The sequence below is a fragment of the Diadema antillarum genome, unplaced genomic scaffold, assembly GCF_040938485.1.
Source record: "Diadema antillarum isolate AM-2024a unplaced genomic scaffold, OU_Dant_1.0 seq00000217_RagTag, whole genome shotgun sequence".
NCBI lineage: Eukaryota > Metazoa > Echinodermata > Echinoidea > Diadematoida > Diadematidae > Diadema > Diadema antillarum.
In genome coordinates this window covers 1,482,078-1,492,805 of record NW_027271272.1, presented here as the reverse complement: position 1 = coordinate 1,492,805, position 10,728 = coordinate 1,482,078, and positions in this window count along the sequence as shown.

The following is a 10,728-nucleotide window of genomic DNA, read 5'->3' as shown; positions in this document are numbered from 1 at the left end:
CATGATATGGGTATGTCTGTGCGTGGTTGGAGGTGTATGTATGTGGTTGAGTGTGTGCACGTGGATGAGTTAGTGTGCGGTACACGCGCGCGTGTATTGTGTAGTTATTTGAGTTTGTTTGAAGAATATGAGGTATTCATCAATACATTATGAGCTCCCTCGTGGAAACGTAATGAGCTCCTTTATGGAGACAATATGAGCTCCCTCGTGGAGACTTTATGAGCTCCTTTGTGGAGACAATATGAGCTCCCTCGTGGAGACGGTATGAGCTCCCTCGAGGAGACTTGGTATACATTCAATATTCTTGTTTATATCTCTTTAAGATCTATAATGTTTATTTTATGTTATAAGTGCTATCTGGGGCAAAATATTTGTATAGGGCCCCATTTCTCTCTCTCTCTTTCGTTCTTTAAAACAACAACAACAACAACGTTTTCGTCTTTAATGAACGTTTAAAAACGTCTTCTATTGGCTTCTATATCATGAATATTCATGCTTGTTTATGAATATTCAAGATAAAAATTCAAAATTTGAAAACTAGTGGAAATAGATAAAAGACAAATCTAAAGTATTTATGCTTGAATCAACTCTTTAACTGCGTTAAAAATTGTACTTATGGTATTGTGTATTTATTCACAATTTCGAATCTTGTAATGAAGAGGTATTTTCATTTTTTGATAGTCGTAATGAAGGTATGTGTGATTTAATTTTCGCAACCATGTCTTCACGCATTACAACATTTTTTGCCGGTATAAAAAGAATGTGATTCGATACATCAGCTATAGGAATAGGCCTAGGTTGTAGGTAGGTTAAGGTGTTAGGATATTAGGAAGAGGTTAGGATAGGATTATATAAAATTACGATTAGGGTACTTTAATCTCAGATTGGGCCTGTTTAAAGGGGCATTCCGGACGATTTTCATAATTTCACATCACGTAGTACATAAATCAACAGCTCCATATGTAGATTCGTGGAATTTATTGTTGCCCTTGAGCAGAGAAACCAATAAAATGAAAATCTTAAACAAATTACACTGAACAGTGTTGATGACATCAAAGCCTCACATATTTCAGAAATGTAGCAGTGTAATTCCATTACAATACCACCCGCTTAACAAGTTCACCTGTGAAGAATCTATGCATGCACGTAAATAAGCACTGAATTGATCAGTGTTTTTTTAGTAGTAATGAAAACATCTCGACGGAAGAAATTCTTGAATTTGAATAACACAGCAGTACCCGCTGCATGCTATAAGGATTAGAACCAACACTTGCTTTCGAGCGAAAGCTCGGTGGTCTAGTGGAGATGACGCCTGTCCGGTGATCAGGAGGTCGTAGGTTCGAATCCTGCTCGAGTATGTACGCCCATGTTTTTTTTATCATGGCGACTACTAAAAAAACACTGATCAATTCAGTGCTTATTTACGTCGATGTAGGGCAATTTGTCAATCAGTTGCAATGAAAACATCTCGACGGAAGAAATTCTTGAATTTGAATAACAAAGCAGTACCCGCTGCATGCTATAAGGATTAGAACCAACACTTGCTTTCGGGCGAAAGCTCGGTGGTCTAGTGGAGATGACGCCTGTCCGGTGATCAGGAGGTCGTAGGTTCGAATCCTGCTCGAGTACGTACGCCCATGATTTTTTATCATGGCTACTACTAAAAAAAAACACTGATCAATTCAGTGCTTATTTACGTCGATGTAGGGCAATTTGTCAATCAGTTGCAACCTAAATGTTTTTAAAAAAATGTGGTTCGTTGAACGTTCTGAAAACGTTTATATGAAATTATAGACATGACTGAAAAGTTGTAAGACTTTTTGTCTTGCAAGCTTTCTAATATTTATGAAACGTTTCTTAAAACGTTTTTAGACGTTCTAGAAAGGGTCAGAAGACTTTTTAGACAGTCTTAAAGCTTTTCTGGAACGGTCTAGTTTTTAAAGGTTTTCTGGTCGTCCGCAGAACTTCCATAAAACATTTTGAATATTCTTAAAAGGTTTTCCGACATCTATAACGTCCAAAAAGTTTTCAGTAGGTCTTTACAAATTTTAAAAGGTTTTACGTTTTTAACGTCCGTTTTAAGCGTTTTAAATATGTCGAAACCTTCCACAAAAAGACGTTTTGAAAACGTTTTGACAAAACGTCCAGTGTAATAACGAACTTGGAATGTTTCGGAAACATTCGGAAATTGTTATCTGGGATACTCCTGTAATCTCTTGCACATACTACATTCACCTTCCCGTTGAACAGAGGACACAAGTGTGGTAACGCGGTATTGTGCCCTTGGCTTCCGGTACGAAATTTAGTACAGTAAATTTCCACGGTGCCCGGGAAGGTTAGCGGTTACTGAGTATGTGTCCTCAGTTCCATAGGAAGGTTAATACACTATTTTGTCCTCAGTTCCCTGGAAGGCTTAGGGCAGTATGTGTCCTCGCTTTCCTGTGAATTTAATAAGTATCCATTGTTAAGGGCTTTTTACACTTGTAAATTTTTGCTAAGCCCCCCCCCCCCCCCCCCCCTTAGCTCCACCGTTGGTACGGGATTATCCTTAGCCCACTTTCTGTTTACACTCGTTTTTGCCAAAGTGGGCTAGCCCCACCGATAGTCCGGTACTATCTGGCCCTGCAATATAGCAGGGTTAGCACCGCAATTGCGGTGCCAAGGAAGTGAGTGTAAACAGAACGAAAAAATAATCCGGGGCTAAGCGACGGAGACGAAGTCCGACCTCCACTGACCAATCAGAAACGAGGTAATTAAGTGCTGCCGGTGCGTGCGTGTACGTGTACAGTGCACAGCGTAATCATGAATATTCATGTAGTTTGGAAAGTCCGGGGCTAAGAAATACGAGTGTAAAAAGGTCACTTTTCTCCTTAGCCCCGGACAAGAGATAGTACGGGACTAATTGGCCAGTGTAAAAAGCTGAAAAAAATTGGTACGGGACTAACGATAGTCCTGGGTCAGAGAAAGTCCGGGGTTAAGAAACACAATTGTAAAAAGGGCTTTTGAGGCTTGCACATTGTATTCTAAGTTTTAATACATTATTATTATATTCATACCGGTATATTAAAATATATTATTATATATATTCATATTTATATATGAATTTACCTAACATTTCATTTCATTTCATTCATTTGTTTAAGCAGGGCAACATACTTCAGTCCGGAGACTGTTCTTCTGCAGGTCCGTGCGGATAAAATACAACATAAATAATACAGAAATGAAAAACAAAACTCATATATGAAAAACAACAAAACATAGAAAACAGAAAAAAGACATGGTGACGAAACTACGGCACACATCTCGACAGAAACAAACATGATCAATCAAAGATAATCATGTACAATTACTATATAAATACAGCGATCGCCGTAGTTTAAAATGAAAGATACAAAACACGAAGGAGAGTTCAGGAGAAAGGGAGAGAGAGAGTGACAGAACGAGAGAGAGGGAGAGAGAGGAGGAGATGATGAGAGAGAAGCGCATGCAAAGGAAAAAAGACTGAGAAAAGAATTTATTAACAATTTCGGTCGAGTGCATTTTTAAAGCTTATAAACGTTCGTTTTTGTTTCAGTTCCCATGGTAACTAATTTCAATGTATTGATCAAGAATATGTCAAAAGTCACACGCACACAAAGGTAACACAAAAATTGAAGGATGAATTCCTTACGTTATAGCTGAAGATTTTGAATTGAAATATATCTAACACATATTTCGGACAAAGCTTGTCCTTAGTATTTGTATAGTATAAACATATACTATAAAATGTTAGTATCGAGCCTTGATATCAATCAATTACATACAATATTGTGTGTGTGTGTGTGTGTGTGTGTGTGTGTTGTGTATGTTTGCATTTGATATATTATTTCACACACTGCCGATATTTCTTAATCTAGCTGCTTTTTTCACATAACATTCTGGCTAGAAAATTGAGAAAAGTTCTTTTAGGTGATTTGTTTGTGGCGTTATATGTTTAGTCAGCAAGAGAGAAGGGGGGGGGCAAGGGGTATGTCTATGTCGGGCAACAATAAATAAGGGAAGAGTTTTATCAATAATGAAAAGAAAAGGTTCAAGGAGAGGCAAAAGACGATGTTAAAAAAAAAAAAAAAAAATTTCCTACTCTCTCACTCCCCTCCCCACAACCAAATCACCCAAAATCCATTCCTCACCTGTGATGGCGCCATTTCAGGAGTATACTTCCTAAATTATACAAGTAATAAGAAGTATGATTAGAATTCTATTAGTAATAATGAAGTATAAGTCGAAGAGGTTAGCATTTCCCAGGTGTTTAAGGCAGTGAAGTCACATAATGAAATTCAAAGTAGGTAAAAATTCCAGGCAGTCCCAGTTGGCTATAAATACCCGTGTCAGCGAGCAGTAAGCATCTTTTCAAAGAGAATACGGCTTTAAATAGACAGACCAGCAACACCATGCAGTATTGGGTGCAATGCAGACAATTAGCTCACTGGTCCTTCTCATCATACAGACAAGCAATAAATAAAGCACAATCATTGCTGTTCCAAAGACACGGAGCATTCTTATACGTATGGACATCTCATGTCAAGCAATTATGCAGAACATCAGCATAAAGTAGGGCCCACCAGTTTTGACTTCTGTACAGTGTTGGAAAGGGAGGGTTCAGAACTGAAGAGTATCGATTAAATGAGATGCTGGGTAGGAACCTCTTCGACTTATACTTCATTATTACTAATAGAATTCTAATTATACTTCTTATTACTTGTATAAGTTAGGAATTCTATTACGTAATACTCGTATAAGTCTTCAGAGGTTAGCATGTTCAAAGTTACGTACAGAAGTCAGTCTAGCGACATGAGTGAGGGCAAGAGGACAAGAAGGTTGATGGACAGTTTTCACAACAAGGTTGAAACTTTGGTCATGACTCCTCATGCATAGAGAGTGTCTATCGATGGTGACACACATTGTCGCAAACAGGAGAAGAACTCGAGCAAAGTTTGCTTAAGAACATACTAGTATAAGGTGCAAGGCATATAGGTTTTGAGTATGATATCATTTTGATACCTTGCGTGCTTTAACTGGGGCAGGATTAAGCATGACAGCGCACAGACAAATCAAATACAATGGACCTCTTGTACCGATTTTCCAATCAAGACATAATCATAATCATGTTCCTTAATTCATGTACATTTGAAGGAAGAATTAGACATTAACCAGTTCATACTCGGCCTAGTAATATTGCAGCAATAATTAGAGGCAAGTCCATTGCATTTTGGGTTGATATTAGAGTTTAAATTCATCAGTTTGGCGGACCGAATCTCCTAAACGAGTGGCAGAATAATGTGTCGCCATTTTCCAATGCACAACGTAACGTGATTTATGGTCTTGTGTCTTATCTGACTCGTATTAGGACATCGTTCTTAATTGAGATGCTAATATACAGGTATACACATACTATCACAATTTACATGTATCTTTCTAACTCAGCAGAACTGAGAATTGTTGAACTAATGTGGAATCAATTATTAGAAGTTAGAAGGTTCAAAATGTACCAGCGTTCGTAAAGTCAGTTGTAGACAAGATTTCGTTAAGACCTTTATACTCCATGCGCGAAAGTTTAGAAGTTGCGGCGCTGCTGTAGCTATGAGCTGAGAATGTGATACCCCTTTCATATTATCCTTGGATGTCTCACCAGACCAGAGTCTGGGATGAACGCGGGATGACTGTGCTCCCAAATCCTTATGTACGTGAACACGAGGTACGTCCTTTCATACTGATCTCGAAGACAGAACAAACTCGGTACATGTTTCCATAGCAACAATACATTCATACCTAATTGTATGCAGCAGTCAGTACAGTGTACAGGGATGTATACGTACAGCTATTGACAGTATATTAGTTATAGTGTTTATACAAGCAGCTGCGAGGGACTGGCTTTCAGCCTCCGCTCCAAGATGCTTGTCGTCACCGATTTGTTGGGATGTTTCGGAGAAATTATGAGTTTGCTTTCTGAACTTGCTCGTTGGAGATGTTCTGTGCATTTATACTCGTGAAGAGTTGATCGGAACACAAGCGTTTAGGGTTGGAGGTAAAAGAAGGCACTTTAATAACCTGGTTAGAGATATACCTTTCATATCTCTAATGTGCAAACGTGGCCTCATCTTCCGGTAATGTCATAAGAACTAGATATCTCAGCATTAAATTTGTGTACGTTTTGCCGAAACGAGCTAGGAAAATTGTTTTTGGCTCGAGGCACTGAAGGAATCTATAGTTCATAGGTGTCTTGAAACGATAAAAAGTGATTCAAAGCAATTGAAACATCCCAAGTCTTGTTGTATTTAGGCTTGCGAGGGTCGGAGTTAGATACGCCCTTCATAAGTCTGACTATGGGGGCTGTTTGCCTATGTCATAGCTCTCGGTTTCAGGTAGTATGGAAAACCGAGCAGGTCTATGAATTAATCGTGGAGTGGGCTTTGTTGAAAAGCTATGCTATAGGATTAGAATGTTGACAACGTGTTCTGTAGATGGGTTAAAAAGGATCACAAGATTGTTCAGAATACGGACATTGCTACAGTCTTCAAGCACCCTCATTTGTTTTGTTTATTGGTATTGTCTCGCCATAATGATGAAAGGAGCTTTGCAATGTGCTGCGATGTGTCTGCCACTTGTCATCGCTAGCAGAGAGCACCCATGCAGGCGGCTAGTGTGAGCTGGAGGCTCGTCGGTGGGTGAGGGTGTGGGGCAAGAATTTTCTCGTGGAGTAATAGAGGTGGGGCTATTGGGCTCACACCCGTAAATACAAGGGAATGCCCCAGGCCCCTTCACAAATTCGTACCAAAGATACCAAAATAAATGAAGAAAAAAATTGATTAAAAATCAATGATGTAGTTTGGCAAAAAACTGAATAGCTGTAGATATTGAGTATGAATTCCTCTACAAATTGCATTTTGGTTGGAGGATGAAAGCTTTTCTGGTGGAATTTGAGGGGACTATATTTCATTGGGTACGTGTACGGAAAATGGGTGATTTTTTGAGTGATAAGAACTCGTAGTCTGGCTTTGCGGACCCCTGGACAGAATTTGAACTGAATTATCCACCCCGATCATTTGATGGATGAAAGGGTATATCTAACTTATCCAGGTTAGTGAAGCTGAAACACCTCATTTCTCCCAGCTGTTTTACAGAATTTTTTGAAATTTGATTTTTAACACACATCCCTATGGGGAAATATTTATGGGTGTGAGCCCTATAGAGGATGCATGCAATGCACACAAGTCTATGGGAAGTATTCATCCCATACAAACTCTGCTGGTTTATGTTGATCTATTGTGTCAGATCTCTTCCTCCCTCCCCCCTTCCCCTTCCTACCCCCCCCCCCCCACCTCTCTCCTCTACCCTCCCCCCCCCCCAACTCTGTTTGGCTACAATTTGTTTTCTTATTATGTTGTTGTGGTATAGATAGATCTTTGTACATAGCAGGCATCAGTATCACACAACTTTGAATGACTGTGTTATTTTAATGTATTTCTTTGTTTGGCTACCACTGAAACAGGTCAAACTTCATAAAGTTAGTCTGTTTGACAAAACAGAGTCTTTTCAAGTATTTTGTAGGCAATAATGTGATGATGACACCCCCATAATCAAAGATTACTGCCTGCCTCTAGGTATTCATCTTATGAAGAACTGATCCACACTACACTTTTAATTTTTTTAAAAACCTCAAAGGGCATGAGTTTCAAAAATGTCCCTTTGAGAAGCTTTATGACCCTTGAATGTGTAATTTCCCATATGATGTAGGTCCAAATCTCATCAAAAACACATTTATGATGTTTAAAAGTCAAATGAGAAATATGACCTCCACTATAGAGGATGCATGCAATGCACACAAGTCTATGGGAAGTATTCATCCCATACAAACTCTGCTGGTTTATGTTGATCTATTGTGTCAGATCTCTTCCTCCCTCCCCCCTTCCCCTTCCTACCCCCCCCCACCTCTCTCCTCTACCCCCCCCCCAACTCTGTTTGGCTACAATTTGTTTTCTTATTATGTTGTTGTGATATAGATAGATCTTTGTACATAGCAGGCATCAGTATCACACAACTTTGAATGACTGTGTTATTTTAATGTATTTCTTTGTTTGGCTACCACTGAAACAGGTCAAACTTCATAAAGTTAGTCTGTTTGACAAAACAGAGTCTTTTCAAGTATTTTGTAGGCAATAATGTGATGATGACACCCCCATAATCAAAGATTACTGCCTGCCTCTAGATATTCATCTTATGAAGAACTGATCCACACTACATTTTTAATTTTTTTTAAAAACCTCAAAGGGCATGAGTTTCAAAAATGTCCCTTTGAGAAGCTTTATGACCCTTGAATGTGTAATTTCCCATATGATGTAGGTCCAAATCTCATCAAAAACACATTTATGATGTTTAAAAGTCAAATGAGAAATATGACCTCCACTATAGGGCTCACACCCGTAAATACAAGGGAATGCCCCAGGCCCCTTCACAAATTCGTACCAAAGATACCAAAATAAATGAAGAAAAAAATTGATTAAAAATCAATGATGTAGTTTGGCAAAAAACTGAATAGCTGTAGATATTGAGTATGAATTCCTCTACAAATTACATTTTGGTTGGAGGATGAAAGCTTTTCTGGTGGAATTTGAGGGGACTATATTTCATTGGCTACGTGTACGGAAAATGGGTGATTTTTTGAGTGATAAGAACTCGTAGTCTGGCTTTGCGGACCCCTGGACAGAATTTGAACTGAATTATCCACCCCGATCATTTGATGGATGAAAGGGTATATCTAACTTATCCAGGTTAGTGAAGCTGAAACACCTCATTTCTCCCAGCTGTTTTACAGAATTTTTTGAAATTTGATTTTTAACACACATCCCTATGGGGAAATATTTATGGGTGTGAGCCCTATTCGCATTTCGAGCGATAATGAGACTCATGGCTGCCGCCACCATTGGGGCAGTGAGGATTGCTCAGGTCACCTTGTTCAGTTGAAGCTTGTGGAGGACTGAAAACGTTCTAGGGTAAGGAAAAAAAGGCATCAAAATTCAGGGCAATAAAACTTGGCTTCCATTTGACATGAGGATTTTTGTTAGTCTATATGTAGAGTTTGTGGATTACGTGGTGAAAAACATGTAAAATAGTAATAAGTTGTTCATGTCTCTGCGAGACAAGCAGAAAACTTCAGAATTATCTACATCTGTTGAATGTGAAGCTGATATCCAATTGCTAGACACCAATTCCAATGTTGGCCGTGAATTCGTTCGGGTCAGGTATGCTACTATAGCTGTAGAAATGTCTGACCGAATTATGAATAAGCACAATTTTTGTACACGAGCCGCACAGGGCTTCAAGACCATTCTGAATTGCAAGAGGTTCACACACATTGCTATGCGGGGAATTCTGTTTGGCACTCCAGACTCTCTGAGCAAAGGAATTATCATTGTTCAGAATTAACTTCTCTCCATGCTGAGATGCATGCATCGCTTGAAATTATCATGCTAATGAAGATGGAAAATAATTCTTTGTCTTGCGAGACAGCCACCACCAAGGAATGTTTTGTATCGCATGACTAGATAACGAAACCAAACTTCGTGTCGAAGTCATCTTCTGCTTTACGCAGAGCATTAGTTGATTTATTTTTTCTAGTCCCAAGTGACGAGAATGTAAATTTCTTTGTGGAAGGCATTAAAATCCCGAAATTTGGTTTCGTTGCCATACAAGATTGAATTTCCAAGGGCAGTAACCTTGTCAATCCTGTTCTGAGGAAAAAACTGAAAATCATTTGCTGGGAATTGATATGAGAACCAAGGAAGGTCTCGACGTGCTTTGGGTTGAAACTGGATTTGTCGAAATCCTTACTGAAGCTCTTTAAGGGTGACAAGTTGATCATAAAATTGGCTTTGTCAAGACACTCTTCTCTGGTGTGAGAAAGAATATGGATATCATCGAAATAGGTGATTGTTCTAATGCCACTACTCCTCACCGAGGCAAAGACAGGTTTCTAAGGAAATTCTGTGCATTGGGGTCGAATTAAGTCCAGATGGAAGGCACTGAAGGAATGCAGTAAAAATACTACAGTTGTATTTCCATTCGAAAGACTATGCTTTGTGAACAAGGTGAATGGATACCTATAAAAATATGCACCCTTTGGAGGGGCAAAATTGAGGCCGTAATCAAGTGAAACTGTTCCACTCTCAAGTGTTCGTATCTTACAAATTTGTTCAAGTTTTTCAAATTTATGATTGGACTTAGACCGCCAGTCTTTGGTAGCGCTAGAATAGAGTTGATACGCCATGTGAGGAATCTCTCTAATAGCTTGCTTTGCGAGAATCTTCGGAGACAATTCTTCATGGGTTGCCTTTTCCTCCAGAATGTACACTTTGTAGAGGAAAAATTTATTGGTATGGGGTTGAAATGAAATCATTGGTTTCATAGCCAAATATTGTGGCCAATATCCAAGGCTCGGGAATTATTTTGACCAGTCATCTTTGGAAAGCTTGAGATTTCCAGCACTGAACGGTTTTGGACAGTACTCATCCTTTTTGTTTGTTTGTTTGTTTGTTTGTTTGTTTGTTTTTTTGCTGGCTTGCGTAGAGACATTCATGACACACGATGTATGCTTATGTGGCACTCACCCTTGTCGATTTTTCTCAGATGTCTTTCTGAACAACTTTCTACCAAGTGGAATCGACTTGCTGCGCAAGTGTTGTTGAGAAGGGT